Source organism: Falco naumanni, chromosome 12 (assembly GCF_017639655.2).
Source record: "Falco naumanni isolate bFalNau1 chromosome 12, bFalNau1.pat, whole genome shotgun sequence".
In the NCBI taxonomy this organism is placed as follows: Eukaryota; Metazoa; Chordata; class Aves; order Falconiformes; family Falconidae; genus Falco; species Falco naumanni.
In genome coordinates, this window is record NC_054065.1 from 23,016,412 (window position 1) to 23,039,007 (window position 22,596).

The following is a 22,596-nucleotide window of genomic DNA, read 5'->3' on the forward strand; positions in this document are numbered from 1 at the left end:
ACCCACGGAGATGTGGTGAGGTGAAGCCCCCCTGCGGGTACCCGGCAGGCAAAATGCTTTGCCGTAGGGCTGCAGGATTGGCCCCCTGTGGTGGCTACACATTGTACCTCCTATGGTATTGATTATACCCCGCCTGAGACGCTTGTAATACGGAGGCACAGCAGGGTGAGTTAAAGGATGGAGTGGCAGCTTTCTTTCCGAATGCCCTGGCCTTCGCAGATATAAAACAAACCCTTTATTTGCATGTAAATATTTGCAGTTAATTCTTGATAGTTTTGTTTTCAAATGTTCATTAAAACTTCTCTCCCCTATATTTTATTCATATAGATCAGTCTTTGGCCAACATCTTTCATAAAGTGCTGAAATTTGCCCTTGAGGCATCAGATGGAGTAGTCAGATTGTCAAATAAGTCTCCTAATTGAAGTTAACGCTGGCACAATATTTGTCTTTTGAAAATAAACATTGCCAGCGAAGTTGCAAGTCCACCACTCTGTGTGCGCTCTGGCAGTGCTGGAGAGCCATGGAGTGTATAGTGGAAAAGGGGGAGTTTGATATAAGGAACAGCTTAGAAATTCATATGTTAGCATATTGTTTCAGTGAAATACCAAACACGCCAGGGTTTATCAAAACAAAATGAGCAAAAGCTGCTTTTTGTGGTGAAGTCACATGTTAGCAGGTAAAGGAATAAATAAATATTCTCTTTAAGCAATGTATTTGCATTTTTATAACTTAAAGGGTCAGAAGCAGACATGGGAAATCAATAGTTCTCCTTGCACTGCGTGAAATTAATCAGTAACTTTGGAGACACTCTGTATTTAAGAAAACAAACTGTATGAACATCACACGGCTTTTAAAGGCGTCCTCGTGTGATGTTCCTGGTGGGCTTGAGGCGATACAGCACTATTTTCCAGTGTGGTGCCTATAAGAAAACCAGAACCAGAGGACAAGAGAAAGGACCGTTTGGCAATTTGCACTCCAAGATGAATTGGGAAGTGAGTGTTAGTGCAGTTGTAAGAAACCTGATAGTGTGTGGTGCCTGTTTAACCGGCTGTGAGGGAAAAGGTCACAGACCTGGCTATTGCCACTCACCTGGAGTGCTAGCTTACCCCTCCATCACAAACTCGGCAGCTGGCTTCAGCAAAGTGCTTAGAATCACTGTCAGCCTCAAGCACATGCTTGGCTTGAGTGGAAGGGGGACACGTGCTTCAGGATGTGCTGGGACTTCTGTGGGCAGCTCCGGTGACCAGACAGGCCTGCTTCAGGTACCAGGTGATATGTAAATGTAGCAAAACGTGGCACATAATGAAGCCTCTAATGCCTGGGTTTCCCTTTTTCCCGTTCACACAGTATACAGTTAAAGTGCTGGTTTATATTTGCTGTTTGCCATTATTTTTAATAAGAATCTTCCAGGAACGGTTCATCAGAAATGCAGAAACCGTGCTCTGTAATAACTGGTTAGGTACGCCACCTGATCCTGTCTCTGCTCCCTAGCTATTTGGTTTTATGTAACAAATCCAGAAGGGATATAGGGGGGTGCAGCATTTGCTATTCAGGTTCATATGACTGGCAGGCCTCTGAATTCAAATACCTGGGCTGAAAATTCTGCTTCATCGACGGCGAGAGGTCTGTTAGATAAACTGAAGCCGTTAGCAACAGGTGATCAGACAACCGACTCCTGCCCTAAGTCCCCGTCTTGACTGGGAAGCTCCCTGGGTGCTCTGCCTGCACCCCCTTGGGCCCTCTGCTAGGCAATCCCATTCCCAACCTGAGCAAATCCAACTGGTCTAAGAGTGTGAGTGAAACAATTTAAAATGACTGTACGCAGTGGCTGTAACCGTGTGGCCTACGCTGGTGGTGGTGGGGTGTCCTTGGCACATCAGCTGCTGCCCTGGCAAGTGCAGCTGCTCCACGCTGCGTGCCCTGATGGCTTCATCCCAGCCCAACACAGAGCAGCCTCAAAGATGCTGTTGATAATCCTGGTGCAAACAGGGGCTCCAGAGAAACCTGGGACTGCAGTGGAGGAGAGTAGGGAGAAGACAGAAAGTTGTCTGTGTCCCTCGGTCTGTCCAGCTGAAAAGCACTTGAGAACTAAGTGCTTTGCGCATGCTGCAGTAAGGACAGGGCACTCGCAACGAGGACAAGTGGCTCTGAGCCATGTGAACCGGGTCTGGGAGCTTCAATTTAAAGCACTAATACCCTAACAGGGTTCCCGGTGATAAAATGAAACCTGCTGGCTTTGAGACGAGCAGAAGGAGGCTTTTGTATCAATGTAATACAAAACATGAATTGCTTGATGGAAAGTGAAGACTCACTGATAGCATGGGAGCAATAAAGAGCTGATCCTACTTCCATTAACTTTATTGGGAGCAGACCCAAAATATTTAAGTGGAGATTGGCATATCACATCTATCTAATCTAAAGTATCTCAGGATTTATGTTATGGTCTCAGCCCTGAGACAGACAGATGAAATATTACTCCTACTACATTTAATTTATAATCTTCATCTCACTAAACCTGCACCTACCTACTTACATGGTCCCCATTACAAAAGTAGCTGAGTGGCTGCCAAGTATTTAGACATATAAATAAAATAGCAAAAATTATTTTGTTCTCTGTCTCCCTGCTTCCCCTGGAGTTTGTAAAATGTTCTGTACAACTTGTGCTTGTTCTGTTTAAGGTTTTGTGCAGAAGTGGATGGGACTGGGAATCTCTGCATTTGTTTTAAACATTTGTCTATGTTTATTTATGGAAAATGTATGCCGCAAAAGAGGTGTGCATTTATCTCTGAATGCACCGAGATAAATAACTATCAGAAAGGATAAAAGCAAATAATAAAGCCTAGATCCAGGAGCTGTGAGAAATTCATTGCATAAGCTCACAAACTTCCCCTGTTGGTTCACAGTCCAGATTGTTCCCGTCAAATGTCATGGGAGGTCATGTTGGTGGAAGGAGATGTGATATCTCAGGAAGCAAAGTCCAATACCCTCAATGGCTTTGACTGTCAAGACAGAAACACTGGGCAAACCAAAGGAATTTGTTCTACTGATGCTGTGTTTGGAAGTTTCCAGAGCTTTCACAGGGCTCGTGGCTTCATTCCTAGATGTTGTAAAAAGCCACGGCAAGACTTCAAACAGCGCATGGGTGTTCAGCCTGTGTCTCGTAGGGGTGGCTGTATACTTTTGGCTGATCAGTCACGGACAGAAAGTTGGTTACCAAGGATTGAGTAAAGATGTGGGTGTCCCCTCCTCATAACAACATCACTCCAGCCTTGAGCGGGCAGTGCCACAGCTAGAAGCTCCTCAGAGAGGTGCTTTGGGACATCGTGGTGGTGGTTGTGGCTGGAATGAGATATGCAGGACCCAAGTCACCACCTCTCTGGGCTGTGTGCTCAGCCCAGTTCTTGCCATGGTCAGTGGTTCGCATGTGGCAATCAGGGACTGCACTGTGCAAAGGTTCAAGATGGAGCAACTGTTGCTCTGAGACTGGTCCAAAAGGAGGAACATTTCAAGATGTGTCCTTCAAAGCTGGACATGGCTATATTTTCTCTTTTCTATTTCTGGCTGCTGCTGAGCTCATGAATCTCCGCCGACGGATAAACAGATAGCCCTGGACCCTTTTCATAATTGTTTCTGGATATATCCTTCCTCAATCTTATTCTGCACAAAACTTCTTGAATAGCTCATTTAAGGAGAAAACACTTGAAAAGTATATTAGCAAACTCTTTCAGTGGGGTAAAACCATCAACATGGAAAATTCAAGTTTTCAAGAGAGCCATTAAGTGTGATTAAACCTTTAAAAAGGGAGAACAATGAATGCAGCCTTGTATTTAGCAATTTCATATCTTTAATTGTACAAAGATTTTCTTTAAAAGCACAAGCCTGAAAGGAAGCTGAATGTTACAGTATTTACTGAAGGAAAGCAATGAGAGAAGGCCTGTTCACTAGCTAATGGAGTGAAGCCCAGAAATAATGACAAAAAAGCGGTAACGACCGCTCTCCAACACAACATATATAAAAGAGGGAGCCATAAAAAGGCAACAATTCTTGACTTAGCTTTGAGTTTCACAATGACTGTGATTACAGATAGCAAGTGGAAGAGCATATAAGCCATGATGAAATCTAGTTGGCTTTGAGATTCAAGTGAAAAAAAAAAAGTAAAAAAGCAACAGGGACATTGAATTTCTGCAGCACAAATTTTGGATGGGGTATAAGAAATGGAAAGAAAGAAAGAAAGAGCAAGGCCATCAAAAAGTTCAGCAGAAAATGAATATACTCTCTTCCATGCCATCTAATAATAAACACAGCAGGGGCCAGATCCTCAACTGAACTGAGCTGGTAATACCAGGGATTGATCAAGTTTGCTGTTCCTGCAGATGTGAGTATCACACAGTCACACACATCCTGGCATACTTTAGCCTGTGCCATCTTGCAGTATATTTAATGTACGGAGAAAACTTTGACTATTGGGAACTCGAATAAAAAAACCAAAACACAACTGAAATCAGACTGATTAAAGCATATAATAATTATATTTATGATACATTTAATGCTAGCTTAATTATTAGTGTTACCTTAAAGAGAAAATAGTTTGACATATTTTAATGGCATGTTAATTACCAGCTTTATTTTTCTTGACCAATATTTTTAAAAAGCAGTGTTAACATCTGGTCTGCGATTACGTGTATATGGCTTTCTTCATATATGTAATACTAAGATGATACATGCGTGTACTTTTCCATGACAAAGTTGTGTTATGTCAGTTGCAGCCTTAGGCACACTTTAACATTTAGTGGGCATCATTCTACAGGGCTTTTCCTAAAGCTTTCACTTTACATTTCTATGAATACCTTGAAACTGCAACTTCTATTCACCCATTTATTTAGAAAATAACAAAACCAAAGTTTTTTATACTTGTGGTTCTAGAGAGATAAAAAAAATAAAACCCAAACCTTAACCTTAAAGGTACAAATGAAAAAAATCCCCAAAGTACTGAAATTGCAACCTTATGACTAGTGGCAGGAGCACCAGTCCAGTGCTGGTGATCCTAGGCGGGGAATGTAATACGGCATACTACAAACCCAGCAAACCTGCAGGGACGAGGATGACTGATGTTTAATGCTGTCATATAGAAAGATTGAGCAAAACCGTATTAGCTCTCTGAGGAGTTTGTTTAAACAAGTTTATTGCACTTACACAGAGTAATATGGGCTGTAAGCTTGTTATTTAAAATCATGACTACTGGCATGAGCAATGAAATAAAAACAAGGAGTCGGGGAGGAACAGGGGGTGATGTACAAGTCATGTACAGCATGTCGCTAGGCAGAAGGACGATGAAAATGGATACCGTTTCAGACTACAAAAGCTAGTGGAACTGTGGGACAAACATATGAGAAACTTAAATATCTGATGCCTACTATGGAACCAGCAGCTTGCTGATGATGGCCATATGGGATATGTCTGATAGAGGTGATCAGTATAAAGAATCAGACAAAAAGGCTGTTTCAGAGCAGCCAAAACTGTCTGCAAATGCAGTCTCATTCACTGAACAGTTTCAGCTGGAAAAAAAGAAAATACACTGGAGAAAGACAGATACAATGCTTTCTTCGGGTCTGGTATTGAATCTGAGAAGCGGTTTGTGAGCCTGATAGCCTGCTGGTAGATCTGTTAGCTTAACGTGTTACTTCTCTCTCTCCAAAATCTTGCCTCATACATACCATTAGAGCACCAGGGCTGCAGTAATAGTGTTAACCCTCTCTGCTATTGAAGTGATGGAACGTGTGTATCCTTTAGACCGGCCTGGGTTATCCTGGGATTTCCCACCTCTCTCTGGCCCAGGGTCTAATTAATTACTCAATGCAAAATAACCTGCTCGAACCTTATAGAAGATCTCTAGAGCTGATCCAATACTGGGCATGGTCCCACTTTCAGTGGGGGGCTGGACAAGAGACTTCCTGAAGTCTCCTCCAACCAGCTTTTCTGTGCCTTTGTCATGACACCCCATCCCCAGTTAGGTGGGTGTTAGATGCCCTTCACTGGTTGGCATCTACCCCCCAAGGGAATATAACCTCTGCCTTGGTACTTCCTTGGCTGTTATTGTGTAACAGTTAAACAGAGATGGTCTCACAAAGATGGTCTTGGTGTTTTTTTGGCATGGTAAAAGGAGAACAAGTGCTGAGACCAGGCAGTCCTGGTACTGAACTGGAGCAGGTGCCTGAAGCTGGAGGCTCCTTGCTTTGGGAAAGAGCCCTGCCACTGAGACATTGAGTAAGTGGGCATAGCTGTCAGAAGAGTCCAGCAGGAGAGGGTCCCTCCAGGTTTGGCTATTAATTTTGGAAGACATATATTTTTAATTACAAAGACGGGTCAAGCTGAGATTGAGAACTCCTGGTAGCTCTGAAAATAAAATCCAAAGTTGAACATAATTCTCATTAGAGGCACTGAAAATAGTTTAAAACAATGTGCTGGTACTTCCTGTAGTCACATCAGCTCTGGAAAATGTTGACTGGAGGCATCATTGCAGAACTCTTGTCTGACAAAGGAAGAAGAGGACAATGCCTGTAATTTAGATTTTGCAGTCTGCCATCAATTAATTTGTATGAAAATCAGCAGACCGAAGAGGGTGTTTGTGTGGAAAAGGTGAATGAAAATGCTCACTATGGACTACATACACCGAGGTTTTGCTAATGATGAAACACTGCAAATACAGTTTCACTGTGTAAAATAAAAACAAACTAACCTTGATTTCTCTGTGCCACAGCCTTTAACAATGGTAATAACAAGCACTTAAGCAAGATGATATTTTGTGATTATAGTAAAAAAATGACATCCTTATATAAATGAAATTATGAATTGATTCATAAATGCTACATCCCTGACACTCCCAGAGCTATGCAATTTTTTTTTTCCAGTTAAACACTTAGGCAATTACTCTTTATGGATAAGGCAGGAATGTCTGGTTGTACAATGGCTTCTGCATTAACAAAGTTGCTGTGATATAGTCTGCTGTTTGCATCTACTAATTTGTGGTGACCAGAAGTCATTATTTCCAATGGATACAATGGCAACCAGAAACATTACTCTCACGATACTAAAGAATGCAAATGCATTATCTCATGACCTCCAAGGATATGGTATGTGGCACTGCTGCTCAAAAAGTTTTGAAACTAGTTTGCAGTGTACTTACATCTACTTGCTCATAGAAAATTACTCCTGTCACTTGTTTTGGTTTGACCTCCAAGGGGAATGAATGGCTCACGTATGTGATCTTTAAAAACATGTCCTCACCGAAGCAGGAGTGCTGGGAGCAAACAGGTTGAGGAGGCATAAGAGAAATGAGCTATTTTGGGTAGGGAGTGAAATAAAAGCTTTGTCCCATGGGGGAACAGCAAACCAGGCACCAAAGGTGTGGGAGAGATTTTTTTAGCTGCCCAAACAACAAGAATGGTTAAACAAAGGTGTTTTAAGAAGTGTATCAGCAGGCCTTCACTAGCCGTTCACCAATGGTGGTCCATCAAATCTTGTCCTTGTGCAAGCTGGGCCTCTCCGGCCCCCTCAAGAAAGGTGCATTTAAAGAGAGGCTGAGTTTGTCCCAGCAAGGCAAGGAAGAGTGTACTACCGGAGGAGCAGAGCGAGAAGCACACACAGGGAGCCAGGGACTGTCAGGATGAAAAATGTCCTGGATGGATTAGATCACCAAGACCATAAAGGATAACTCTGCCCTGCTTCCTGAGCTGCACTGCCACACAGGTGTGAGCGATAATACGTTTTTGTGACCATGACCAAAACTTAGATCAAGCTGAAATTTACTTAAGTTTTTGTCCCTTTCTTTTTCTCCTCATTATCTTACTGTGACAAAATGGTAAGACTGTTTCCTTACCTTAATTGTGCATTATTATATCAGCAAGCTGATAATTTGACCTTAATTGTGTTTTTTTTAGGTTCACTGAAGCCCTCAGTTTATAATGCTTGATTTGGTATAAAGCATCCCCAGCTTGTTTTGCTCTCCCTCACACATACACATACATGCATGCATGTGCACATGCTTCAATTTCTACTCTAATGTAATTTCCTTCTCCTGGAACTTTTTTCCAAACAAGCTCTAGTTCTCAAGATGCGAAAAGAAATGCCATTGCAAAATTATTACTATTGTTGTCTGCCCACTGAAGTGCCAGCTATGGGAACTATTAGAAATGCCTTTAGAGGAAAGCAGATGTGTGTGTGTCCGTAATGACAGATGTAATTAAAAATACAACCAACTCCAGCAAGATCATCTATTTGAGTATTTCTAAACTGTGCATAACGCAAGCTGGACCAGTGCATGAGCAGCCTGAAGGAGTGTGGCTCCTTGGAGGCTTACCGGGAGTAACCCAGCCCCACATTCAGAAAAAACAGCATTGCGCACAGCTAGTTTTAGGGGCTGTGCTGTTTCCCTGGAGCTGAGAAGTACCTGTCAGTCACTGTGGTTTTGACTTAGTCATTACTGGAAAACTGTCTTTTAAGAAGAGAAAGAAGCTTCTGAAAAATGATTGCCATCATGGAAATGTGCTATTCCTTGTGACGTTTTCCATAATTTTTGAACCTGTAATTCTGCACAGAGGAGGATGAAAATATTGGGGGAAAAAACCTGTGCAAAACAGAAAACAGTAGCAACACTGCAAAGATCCTGCAAAAGGGCAACATTTCCCCCATCTTTGTTCTGATTGAATCTGGATGAATGTGGAAGAATTTTGTTGGGCCAAGACTACTGTCTCTGTGATACCAGGTCAGCCTGCGGCTCAGTGATGCACTAAAGTTGAACAGAACAATACAGAAAACCCTCTAAAGAAGAACCATGCTTATAAGCAAACTTACAATAATTTATTTTTGCTCACAAATTGAACATTATTTCTAGGTAAAAAGGATATGTCTATCCTGTGTTGACTTTGTTTAAAATAATAGGCACACTTTATTTGTGTTTCACCCAGTTTCACTTTGTTTTGTAAGGACAGAGCTGTGGCTTCTACCACACGTGTGAGAACTTGCCCCTCACCAGGCCCTGTTGAAACAGTCCAAGCACGGCCACCGACTGACTTGTCATTTCCACGACCCTGCCAAGCGACTGGCACGGCTCATCGGCAGTGCTGGTGGGGGCGGGTGGGCACTGCAGCGGCTGAGAAGGAAATAATTACCCAGGTGCTTTTAAAAAAATTATGAGAGAGATAGGCAGGAATTTGACATGAGAAAGAACAGGAAGGCCGGAGTGGGGGGCATCTGTGGCATTCAGACAGGGCCTTTTTGTCATCATTGGGTTTGGGGGCGTTTTTTACACCCATATGGAAGGATAGTGCAGTATGTGGGTGACGATGAATGTATGTGGCATGAAAACAAAATAAGCAAGCACTTGACCAAAGACGCTTTGTGGGTACAATTGCTTATCCAATCCAATGGAGATGGGTTTCACAAGGGCCCCCTCTTGTCCTGAAACATCTTATTCTCCTTGTTAAAAGGCATTTAAAAGCACAAAATACTTTTATTAAAAATGCTTTTCAGGGCTAAATGACGTTAAGAACACTTTCTATAGCTTGCATTGCTATTTAGGAGAGCATGTTATTTCTTTTTAATTTGCTCACTCATTCCTGAATAACTTTTCATAGGACTCCAGACACTGCAGTGTGACAGCTAAACCAAGGAGCATCGGATGCGATGGAATTGCTCTACAAGCAACCTTGCCAAAGGCCCTTTTGCTGCACAAAGCTGGCTCTATCTTTGTATATTGAGGGAGCTAAATCAATGTTAAATGCTTGGCTCTTTTCACAGGACAATGACCAGGACCTAAGCTGCGTCCTTCCTTTTTGATTGACACTTGAAACGTTGAGTTGGAATCAGCCAGAGGCACTGCTACAAGCTTGAAGCCTCTGCTGGGGATAACAACTGGTGACATCTGCAGAAAGGCCGACAAAAGGCAGTTGAAAGCCGTGTTTGTTGCTTTCCCCTCTCAGATCTCCTCTCTTTCATGGAGCTCCTTACTTGCTTTAATATTATGATTCAGCACCTGGCTCTTTTGAACCTTGCTTTAAACTTCAAAAGGCGAGGTGGTATTAACAAACATGAAACGAAAAAGTGGCAGTAGTTTGATTTACTGTTGTCGTCTTATCAAGGGGGTTTTTTGTCACCAGCTGCCACTTTCTGTCATCTTTGGAACCATTATCATTTCTCTAAAATCTAAAAGACTCCACTTAATAACAGCTTTGAATACAGGCAGGATCAGTAACCTATACAGTTCTGGGATGACAAGACCGTCAAATGAAAAGAAGGATGTTGCCAAAAAACCCCCAAAAAACCCAACACAACAACCCTTTAAAAAAAAAAACAAACCACCAATAAGACAAACAAAAGCTGTAGTACTTCTAAGTGACCTTGATTTCAGAATTAAACAAACCAAGCACAACTCCATTGTTCTTTTTGGATTCATTCTGCACTTTCCTTGCAACATTTCTTTTTTGTTCTCAGGACTAAAGGAAAACAAAGCCAAGGCTTCCAGAAAAACTGCTCACTGCACAACAAGCACTTGGTATCACATGAGCACCTTAAGCTCCTCACTTGTAAAAGTGCCAGTGATAATTGCCAGTCTCATTTCACTGTTGTCCTAGCAGAACAGCTCTCATTCAGGTCGAGATGAAGCCCTGAAAGCTGCCTCCCTAGGTCAGTCTCACTGGTCAAAAATCTATTTAACTCTCACTTTTACAGCGCCTTTCCATGTTTCCCTGCCATTTTTCCTGGTAATGTTGTGCCACCCTTTGGCTGCCAGGGCAGAACCTGAAATGCCTCCTTGGGCCAGCTTGCCTACCACAGCTTTCCAGGTTCAGTTAAAAGCAATCAAACAAATGCAAAGAAGTTTCTGACCACAAATCTACTGGGCTTTCCTACTTGTCACTTCACTGTCCTCCATACGAAACTCATCCTTATCCCTTTTGTTGATCGTTTTATAATGGTATACACGATGAACCTACTTGGAAGGTTGCCTTCTAAACTCACAAATTATCTGATGGACATCCCATTACCAGCAGTGACTTTTATCTTACAATAGATCTGAACCTGCACTTCTGCGTCTGTGCATTTTGATAGTTATTTACACCTGTGCAAAAAGAATGAAAAATCACCAAAAGGATCCTGTCCCCAGTGAAGTGCTTTCCCTCCCACCAGCTGTGTGCAATGCAAGACAACGGGGAAAAGGCAGCTCCAAAGAGTTTTCCCCCAACATCTCAGCAGCTGGTCTCCCTGACACTGCCCATCGACCCCTTTCCAGACCATTTTCATCACAGGAATGTGGGGTTTAGTTTCAGTGTCTTGTGCTAAAATGGGATGAAATCAACAAAGTGAGAATTCTCTTGACTGTGAAAATGCTGGTGTCCTGACTGATGGAAAACGAGGACTGATAGAATCCAAAGCTGATTTTTTTTTTTTTTTTCGATTGGGATGTGAAAAAATTCATACAAAAGTAAGACAGTGTGCTAAAAATACTTATTATCTTCTGATGGAAGGCTCACTGTGTAATCACACTGAGGTTTTCTCACGGAGCATGTCCATGTTTGAAAATTTAGTCATTTTAACAAATGTTAATTACCACATACTAACTAACAGAAGTGTGTGTGTGAGAGATGTTGTATATTTATTTATTCCAGACTTGGAACATATTAGAATGTAGGCTTTATTCCAGATTACTGTCGTATGAATGAATGTGTTACCCAATTACAAAAGAAAGATATCACAAGAAATAATAAGTAAGGAACTTCCCCTGGTATACTCTTTTGATGAGGAATCCCAGAATATGTTTACCATATCAGGTCAAGTGGAAATCTGAGCTTGAGCCTATTAAAAGTGCTTGTGACACACAGGAGCAGAAGCAATGTGCCTATGCCGTGTGGAGAACAATGGAGAGGTAGGTTTTATTTTGCCCACAAACCCCAAGACATTCTGAGAGAAAGCACATGCACAGGAAAGCATTGGTGCAGTCGGCTCAGTGCCCCTGAAAGATTTAGGATGAATGCAGAAGAAGAGCTGATGACCATATCATATGTGTACATACATATAGAAATACATATACATATATATATATGTTTTATTGTTGTAATTCAATCACTATATGGTCAGTATACTTTCTTATATATATATATATGTTCAATATATTTATAATTATAGCAGCATATATATATTTTTTTGAACATGCAGGAGCTGAATTTTGGCTTTATTTTTTCCTTGACAGATTTTGGAAGTGAGAAAACTGAGATCAGTATTTTCTTAAAATCACTGGCAACATAATCCAAGATAAATATCTGGCAAGATAATGCAGAGCATCTGAGGAACTTGAAGATGTAATCCCCACATCTGACGTATACCTTTATAGTCTCTAAAAATTGCCTAGTATAAATTACCAGGAAGAGAAAGATGTGCAGCATTAAAACAGTCCCGCAGTCTCTACCAAGAGGTCTCCAGCGCTGGCAGAACAAGTCAAAAAAAGGGAACTGGTGGATTACATGGAATCTGTGATGCAAGATGAAAACTACTGATGTTGGAGGAATACCTTCAGAAGGAGTGTGGAAAGAGATGCAAAAGTGAAAGGGGATGGAAATGTCCCAGTAGCCTACATTTATTTGTAAATTAAAACAAAATACCAACAACAACCAAACAGGAGCATTACTAGGATTTATTCAGGTCCAGCAAATCTTATGCAAAATTGCATATGCAAATCTTATGGAAGAAGCCATGCAACCACTCCCAGGCAAACAGAATGAGAAAAAACTAACATATACAGATCTGTATGGATCAGCTTTCTACCTAGTGTGCTCCACACTCGCTTTTAAGAAAAGCAGTGAATGGAGATTGTTTCTTCAGAGAGAATGAGGCTGTGGATCTGTGTCAAACTGATGTCATGATATAAGGTATTTTAGAAAGAAATTACTAGAATGAATATTCTATAATCCTGATTGGATTGGTGTTATATGTAATAAGGAATGAGATTAATAACTGATTTTATATATATATCTATCTCGAGAATGGGTTATAAATTCTTCTGAGGGAAGTCATGCACACAAACCTCTCAGGGTTTTTAAAGGAGACCACAAACATAACGATTAGGATAATTTGATTAAAGTTTACTGTTTTTTCCAAACACTGTTCATAACTTTCCTCACTATAAACTCTTAAAGAAATGTAAGCAACTCCTGTTGTGGTTTCATAGGTGACTAACAGGCTCACACTTTTATGAAATAAAAGTTAAAGTAAGTAGCAATCATCATTTTAATGATACAGTCGAGTTTACTGATGTGGTTTTAAGAGGACTCTGCTGTTCTGTACATCCATTAATCACCAGGAAAAGGTGTGAACTCCAAAACGGCAATGCTTTCTGACAGAAAATTACACGGGAGAGTTACAGCAAAAGCTGACTCTGAAAACTGTTGAAGAAACTCACAAACGAAACGGTCGGGTGGATGAGTGGCAGGAGTAATTCAGTGTTGATATTTATAAAGACAGGAAAAAATAACTCTAAATACACTCTTGCCATTCATGGAGGTCTTGGAGTTGTTATAGATACTGTAGAGTCATTCTCTGAAAAACGTCAATTCAGTACTCAGTGACAGAGAGAAAAGAAGGACGTAAGGAATCACCGAGAAAAGAAGTGAGATGAATGCCAGCAACAACAATGAGCCACATCCTGGGCTGAGAGCAGGTCTGCTCACCCCTCCTCTTCCTCCAAAATAAAAAAAATATCTAATTGCACCAGTGTCGGAACAGAAAAGTGTGAGAAAGGACAACCAGAGAAGAGAGAAAATAATGAAGACTTTGTCTCAGAAAATAGGTAGGTTTAGAAAATCCTCAAAGGTGCAGAGAAGGTGACTAGGGGATAATTATGATTATTTATTATTTCCCAGAACATAAGACCTAAGATAACCTGATGAAATGAGGAGGCAGAAGAATCAAAAGGAATTACTTTTATATGCATTGCTCTATTAAATTTTACAACTTATTCCCAAGTGACGGTGTAGAAGCCCAGGGTGCGAACAGCTTCAAAAAGTAACTACACAGGAAGATCTCTAAATTGAAGATCTTTTTTTTTTTTCATTTAAACAGTTATCTTTGGACAGTTAACTTGTCTTGTTTAAATATACTTTTAAAAATTTATGTGTGTTAATATGCTAAACTGCACTACTTTTATCATCCGCGATCTTTCCTGTGTCTATATTTCACACAGCAATTGCCCTTCCCCTTTGTCAAAATTTGCTTACGGAAGTTCAGCTTTCATCTGTATGTATGAGGATTAACTTAAGCCATCCTTTGAAAAATGGAGCTCTGTCTAGCTTTAATTGGGTTGCACAGGTGATTTAAGACTGTCCAGTTTTCTGTAGATGGAGGACATAAGTAGCACATCTTTAAGTTTTTCTGACACCAGCATTTGCAGGGTTAAGTTATAAACAGCTTATAAACAGCTACGTACTATAATAGCAGGAAAAATGCTGATGTATTTGTTTTTTCAACTGCTTATGGACAGTTATGTTGTGGATACTTTTTCTTCTGCATGTATCACCACCTTAATGAAGCACCTGCACCAGTCGCTCCTTCAGTCAGTCTCCAGGCTACTACAGACATGGCTGGACCAGATCAAATTAAGGGGTTTAAATGCCAATAAGTGAGGAATTTCAAAACCCAAGCTTGCAACAGTGCATTAAGAGGTCAGTGCTCCAGGAAAATGCTCGAAAATTCCTGCTCACTGTTAATAAAAGTACGATGCACATTTGCCTGAATTCTAGTGCCATCTCTGCAGTTTAATACCCCTCCTCATTTCAAGACCCAGCCCCTAGGTCCCACCCTAAAAGTAGGTACCTTTCCATTTTCACAGCAAACATCTGGCCAAGAAATGCAAGATCTCTGTTCAGTGTTTTGCCAGAGTCAGTTCGTCTCCTCATTCTGGAAAAGGGCACTGGATTATAGCCTAACGATGACTCGCCAGCATCCCCCCTATGGAAAGTGTGCCAATGTGAAGAAGGGAAAGCAAGTTTCATGGGACTAGAGACAAGCAGACATAGGACCCCATGGCTCTCCTTCCAAATGACCAAGACTGCAGGGAGGAAGAGATCTGATCTGGATTTTCTAACACTGTTTATCTGCTCAAATTCATGGCTTAAGGCAGCAGGAAAAATCCAAAAGACTAGCCCTGCACCACCCCTGCCTTCATCCAACCTGTCGTACTTGTTCTCTTTGCTCTTTTTCCTGGCTCTGTGGGTGACCCCCTGCACCATTTCAGGCATGGTGACCCCAGCTTGAAGCCAGAGAGAGTACACTAGTGTTGGTTACTCCTTCAGCACTACATCAGGGTGATAGGGGACTGGTTTGGCAGACAGATCTGACGGGCGAAATCCCAGCAGATCAGAGGGGAACTGTAGATTACTACAGAACGGGTGGATAAGCCTGGCCAGTATGTGGTCACCTCCCCCCGGCTAGACTTAGAGCAGCCCCTGGGGAAGCAAGGTGACATGTCTTCCTCCTTTCTGGATGCCTGTAGCTGCTGGGTGTGGGCTGAGTGCCTCACCATCCAGCTCAGGGCAGGTCTGTACACTCAAGGGTGGGTTGGCAGTCCGTGGGCAACCCCCAGGTGAAGCAGCAGGTGAGCTGGTATGCTGAGCTGTTCCTGAGGCTACGTGGCTGCTGAGTGCAGAAGTTCATGATGCAAGGTGCCTCTGTACATCTAAAATCTGGCCGTAACACTGGGTTAGGTGCTTGTGGTCTTTGGGTGAGATCAGGCCCCGGGTTTCTCCCCTAGCACTTCACTTTGGGGTGTTTGAGCTGCACCACATACAACGACCTGTATGAGATGCATGTTAAGGGACAGAGTCAAATAACAGAGTCAAAATCAAATGTATCTTTCTCATTTCTGGGCACTGCACACGAGTAGCAACACTGGAGACTCATGGGTGGGTAGCTCGTTAGTGGGAGCTGCTTTGGGCTCCCAGTCAGCATCAGTGTCAGCTGACTTAAAGGTATCTTTTGTTTTTATTCATATCCGCTATGCGCAACGAATCTCACACCGAGGTGAACTCCATAGCGTGCTGAAATCATCTGTTTCATCAGGAAAACTCCCTCATGCACGTGCTTATTCCTCCAGCTAAAAATATCCCAAAGCAAAACCTCCGAAATGGCACCCTCCTCTGGCTCAGCCGCACCCACAGCCAAACACACTTATCTGGCAATCGCAGCAGCTCCGATGGAGCTGAAAACTGCAGGAAACTTCATAGCAAAACAAATAGCACTGTGACGAACACGCGCAAAGCTCTGGAGATCCTGATTCCTGTCACCCGACTGCAGCATATCAAATGTCAAGAACCAGCAAGTACAAAACAGCGCCCAGCCGGCACGCCTTCCCCTCGGCCAGGTGGGAGCCGCGCACGCTGCCCTGGCCTTCCCTCCATCACAGCAATGAGAGCCGCTCCCGGGAGGCCAACCACAGGACTAAAAAATTCCATTTACAGCACGTATATTCCACAGAGGTAATCCCCAGAACACAGGCGCTTCCAGCAGGCATATGATTTCTATAGAGATTGCCACGAAACAACAGAGTGCAGGATTTGGCTCTCTCTGCTGTAACGAGGTGAAATTTATACATATATACATCAAGGTTTGGCGGTTTCCAGCATTAGCTTATTGAGTGTCACCCTCTAGCAGAGATGGGAGGCTCAAAGCCTCCTTGCAATTTCAGCAGGTGCTTGCTTCTGTGTAAGGATGGAGGGCCAAAAGCTTGCTGCTCTTGCTCCCAGCGAACGCACGTTGCATCAGCCGCCTGGTGGCACAGCGCACAGTGCAAGACTCTGCCTGACCTTATGATACACCTCTTGCTCTCACTCACACAGATCCTTTTATGCATTTAGAAAAACCTGCACCCAAAGGAAGTTCCCAGAAGCCTCAAGTTTTGCCTTCTGTTGTAGCCTCAAGAAGATGACATGTCACCAGGAAATGGAGCTTCTCTAGAAATTACTAAGACTTTTTTTCAAGTAGGCACAGCTTGTAAAGCATGTTGCAATTTGTCTTCAGGATAGATCAGGACTAGACTTTTTTTCCACATTCACATGGGATTGTAATCATACACACACAAGCACCAGTCCACCTGCAGCACTGGGGCTGAAGGACTTGCTCCGAGAAGCACAGCAGATGGTGACGGCTCATAGTCGTGCTCACCTACCTCTAGTCCCAAAGCTTGTGAAAGGAAGCTCTGTGTCTGGCCCAGATGCACCCCGATGCAGCTCCTGATGTACCTGTGCACTTGTTGTGGTGCCTGAAAGCAGAAGCAAGAAGAGATTTGTAGGAAAGTGACCAAAGCAGAGCTTGCTTCTCCTCCTGTAGCTCCCACTGCGATCCATGTGCCTGGCAGGAGGCGTAACGCTTGCCTCATACCGCCTCGTGAGGTGTGTGACCAGGGAGCTGTGTGACCAGACTTTGGCTCTACCGATTATTTTTTTCAGCAATACCCTGGATGTTGTCAAGCTAAGAAGTGATGCTTTGTCCATTTCAACTATTTTCACTTTGAACCCCAGCACAAGACTTGGAGCAGATTAGGAAAGAGCCAGACACCTAAGGTCCGTACTGGTCCCAGGTTCACTTGGGAGTTTTATGAAAAGTGGCACAAGTTTGGAGATAACAGATACTTTCCATCTGGGACTCAACACACAACCAGGTGATCCACACAACCCAGCATGCTTATAGATGTGGAGTTTTAAATTTCAAGGCAAATTAACACCAGCCAGGAGCTTACCTTGTCTGCTGACAGTCAGGCATCTCGACAACTGATGCCAAAGCCTGGAACCCCCACGCGAACCAAGCTGGCCACACACTAGGGCAGGGCTGAGGCAGGAAGGCTTAATGTGGTGAGGAAGTTGCAAATGAAGCTGCTTCTTGTTGTGGCTTCATTCTGCAGCTGGGAAGAAGGCATTTGGTCTCAAAAGCTCTCAGCTGAGAACTATTCACAAGCAGTAAAATCTTCTCCAAAGGAAAACAAGCAAAAGACAGAAGACATTTCAAGTGGCTTCAGCAGTGCAAGACACAAAAAAGTGAGAAAACGATACAGACATTTCTCACCACCCTTGCGCTTACAGAATTCCAATTCCTTCTTAACTTTTTTTGTTGAAAGAAAAACATTGTTTCAAGATAATGAAATTTATGGTCTACTGAAAAAATGTCAGCTAGTGAAAAAAGTCAGCTATGTGACCTCCTGACATTTCATGACCAAAATCCTATCAAGTTATGTGGGGACATATGGTTCTTTCTTTTTCTTAATTCATCTCAGTTTTTTAATAATGTGTCATATTCTAATTCCAAACACTTCACTGTTTCAAAAGCTCCAAGCTGTTGCCAGTAACACTATCTGGCTTGAGTCAACTGTGACATTACCAGAAAAAATGGTGCTCCTATCTAGAAGCCTTTCTTCCTAGAGCTTTTCAGCTTCGAGGAGTTTGCTGAGCCTAGGCAAGGGTTTTAAACTGAAAGAGCTAAAATATAAGCAGCCAACTTCATGGCCACAGGGGATCTGGAGAGCTGAAGGAGCACTTTCTACATTGCCTCCTGTGAACCACAGCTGAGGAGCACCAAGCCACCGAGCAGTGAGGAGCACCTCTCTCTGGTGAAATATCTCAGATAGATGGAAGAGGTCAATTAATAGCCTAGATTGCCCTCACCTATTAAGACAGATTAAAATGTCAAGCCCCTCCAAAGCTAGAATTTAGGGCATTTTGTATTCCTTGCCTGGCCTTTCACAGAGCTGGGGGCCATCTGCACATCCTGGGCCCTGTCCAGCTTCACGCTCCCAGTGCCTCAGTGCAGTGATGTTCAGTTTTGGTGGTTTGGCCCCCATTAAATTTCAAAAGAAGTAAAACGAAATGATCTTTTTTTTTCTTTCCATTTGGCCTAATAAGCACTCCATATTTCTAAATTACCATCTCTTTACATGTGTTCTCTGTAGAGCTGCCAGTCAACGTCAAATGAGGTGTATAAATCAAAACTCTGGTTATGTTCTGATAGCATTATATAGACTGGCAGAAAAACACAGGTGAACGAGTGTCACATCTACATGAGATTTTTTTCTCCCTTTTTAAATTGAGACATCTGTCTAATCTCAGTACTTCCCAGTAAATGAATATAGGCACCTCAGAAGCTTATCTGAGCTTGATATTAAAGAAAAACATTTCTATGGGCACATTTGTACCTGTCAGCACTTACTGTAGAGTTCTCTCTATATATACATTAGCGTGAGTGACATCAGAATGATTAAAATGATTGTTAATGTTAACACCGGTTTTGCACCCATTTTACCCTGTTTTGAAAGGGAGACTTTCCTTGAACCCAAGTGCAAGTGGGTATTGGATCGTTTTTCAAAAACTTTGTGGAAACCAGGGAAGGACAAAGTCAAAGAGAAGGCAAGACAGCAATGCACATCGCAGGGGATTACGGATATATACATCTATCTATATGCTGGACTGATGAGCCTTCTCTGAGCTCTTTCTGCAAGGGAGTCCAATGCTGAACAAAAGTACAGCTAAGACTTGCTTTTCCCCACACCCAGCCACATCCACACTTGAGCGAAATGCCTTACATGTAAACCAAGCCCACTCAAAGACATCTCAACCTTGACATTCTGTTTTCTTTTGCAAAACTCCATTTCTTTACAACACCACTTGCCTGGCATGCTCCCACGTGAAGCAGAGTTATCAGAATAATAATTAACAGGCTCTCATTAATTTAGGATCAAACAATACCCCCTAATGAAGCAGGGACTGACCAATGTGATCCCTTAAAGTGAGGCGTATGCTTTTCTTACACCTCGTGGCATCTAATCTGCCGTAACCATTAGGCACCGAGCTGACCGTAAAGGCCCGTATAACATTGAGTCAAGGACAGTTAATGGATGCCGGAGCACAAACAAGAGTGCTCCAAGCATGTCAGTCAAGACTAACCTGAGGCAAAAACATCAAAATGCAGGTTGGAGTTTTGACATTCCTGCAGGCTCTGTACGCCTCGCCAGTGAATTTTTAAAGTCAATATCCCCCTCCTGCTCGTGAACACTTTCTATCTGATGAGTAGCAGTAATGTGGATCTGATTGAACTGTGACTAAAGTATTACTTAAAAGGCAGCTTTGAATGCGTGCGCGTGTGTGTGTTGTTGTTTTTTTTTTTAATAAATGTCTGTGATAACAATAAAGACAGTTTACACAGATTATCACAGGCTGTGTCTTTAGACTTCAAGGTTATATGATTAGGAAATTAGAAAAGAGATGAGATTAGAAAAACCACAGAACATTTTGAAAAAGAAAGCTTTTTACAAATTATCTGTGTACTGAATTTGCACAGAATCTGATAGATAAATCTTCTCATATTTGGAAATGGATAAATGCTACAATGTAAATAGAAGGAACCAGCTTGGGAGCACACGCCTGGCAAAAGTTCAAAAAACATATTAAGTATTCTAATTTGCTTAAAGCTTACTTATAAAAAAATGCATATTGTGATATAAAATGTAATGATTTCTGCATGGAAATGTAATGAGCAATAATAATTGCTCTGGATGAGCATAGTACAGACTGTTAGAAAGTGTGGTCCCTTTGCCTTCAGATTTCACATTAAACCTTTATTTACTTTTTCCCCTTTGCACAGTGGAGTGAAATGATTAAGGCAAATGGACATACAATTTAAGCCAAGATCATTCCTAGTATTGGGCAATACACGTGAGCACGTAGGATGCCATAAAATTGGGGTGGTGGCAGCAATAAACACACTTCCTATTACTGGAAAAGAAGGTGTGTTTTCAAGGGGAAATTATATTAACTGAAGTGGTACATTAGTATTTAGAAGTCCTGACCAAAATTTCCAAGCAAGCTATAAAACTTGATTAATTTAGGAAGCCAACATTTTCATGCATTCTTTGGAGAGTTTCTGATACTGCACTCATGGTGAACATTTTGATGGGGGTCATTTTGCTATTAAAGTACATCAGTGGGTGAGCCATTTGATGTGTTTTTCATTTGTCTTGTGACCTTTCACTTGGCACTGTCCTGTTGTTTCTTTGGTTGTAACTTTTTTAACCTTTTAATTTTTCCTGGACTTGAGATCATGTGTATTCCAGCGACACAGCAGCACAAATATTTTGCATTAACTGCGCACATCTTGGGCATATTTGTTTTTTCTTTGGCTCTTGGCTTCATGTACCTTTGCTATGTCCTATTAAACAGTTGTGTTTCAGTCCAGAGATGGTTGTATTCATCAGCAGAGAAACTGTCACCTCAAAAGTATATGGCTTGCTAAGAGCTCAGGTTCCTCTGGGTCCTTTGGGAATGCACTGTGCTATACAAATGAATGGGTTATAAATTTCTAAATACTTTTCTTTTCCTACAGAAAAAAAAAGATGGAAAGTCTTTAGCTAAACCCTGATGTACTGCCGTTCCTTCTGTACAAAGAACATTTTTCTGTTACATTCTTTTTAATGTTTTACTTAAGCCTGTTTACACCCAGATTTAATCAGACCCCCCATACCAGAGCAAAATGCACTTTTTAAGAAAAAATAAGTCTGCGATAACAATAAAGATGTTTTTGTTTTAGCAAAAATGCTTTAACATTTGTTGATAACAAGAAAGACAGTTTGCAGATTATCCCAGTCTGTGTCTACATGTTCATCAGGTCGCCACTGAGCCAGTGTTCAAACACCTCTTTTTCCTGACCGAAGACCTGTAGGGCAATGAAAGAAATAGAAATGAAATTTTCAAATCCCAACAGCCGTTTTCTGTAATATTATGTTTTTCTCTCTTGCATGAGACTTGGCATAGTCTAATGATCTCATGATAATGTCATGGCAACTCTGTGGAGCAGAGACCGTATTAAGATGTCACTCTGATGGCAAAATGATGGCAATTCAAGCCTGTGGAGACTTTATGACAAACGATGGCAAAACAAACTCAGGTCTATACAGAGCACATTATCATGTCAAGAGAATAGTGTAATCTAACTGATCTTTTCCATCTCTAAGTTCTGTGAAAGCAATGTTGATACCTGCCTATGCGAACAGAAGTACAATATCAAGGCAGCAGTGAAACGAAATCAGTATCTGTTCTTACCTCCTCTCTGAAGTATTGTTTATGAGCTGCAACACTGCCTAAGCATATTAAAATGCACTAGGCCTTTTTATCTTAGATTTGTTTACAATGAATATCTTTGTCTTTCATCACCTAATTAAAAGAGAAAAGAAAACACCAGAAAAATTCAATGACTGCAAAGTGTGCCGCAGTGGGGAAATATGGTCCTAGCACTGAGCCTGTTTTGCCAATGCTTTGGGGTACTGCTAGTCTTCGAGATGCCACCTGGTCCAGCAAGGAGCCCCCAAGCCCCAGGGACGTGCAGGAGGTCAGGGCATCCCTCTTGGCTCCATTCATTACACTAAGGAAGGGCAGCATCCTGCCATGTTCCTGTCTCACTGACTCCCAGGTGACTCCCAGCTGATGCAAGGGGATTGGGATGGCACAGGACTCCTCATGTGAGCAGGTTCCCGGGCTGCGACCGGGGGACGTTGGCACCTGAGAGCAGTGGGAACCT

At 42.1% G+C, this 22,596-nt stretch overlaps 1 long non-coding RNA gene across 2 annotated transcripts; it reads left to right on the forward strand.

The window, feature by feature from the left end:
* The first annotated feature begins 866 nt into the window (after positions 1 to 866).
* LOC121096328 lies at positions 867 to 21,435 on the forward strand. Of its 2 annotated transcripts, XR_005830450.1 has the most exons (3): positions 867 to 1,262; positions 9,633 to 11,917; positions 12,242 to 21,435. It is a non-coding gene; the product is annotated as an uncharacterized LOC121096328 (long non-coding RNA). The 2 variants fall into 2 exon arrangements; XR_005830449.1 differs by lacking the exon at positions 9,633 to 11,917.
* The last annotated feature ends 1,161 nt before the right edge of the window (positions 21,436 to 22,596 follow it).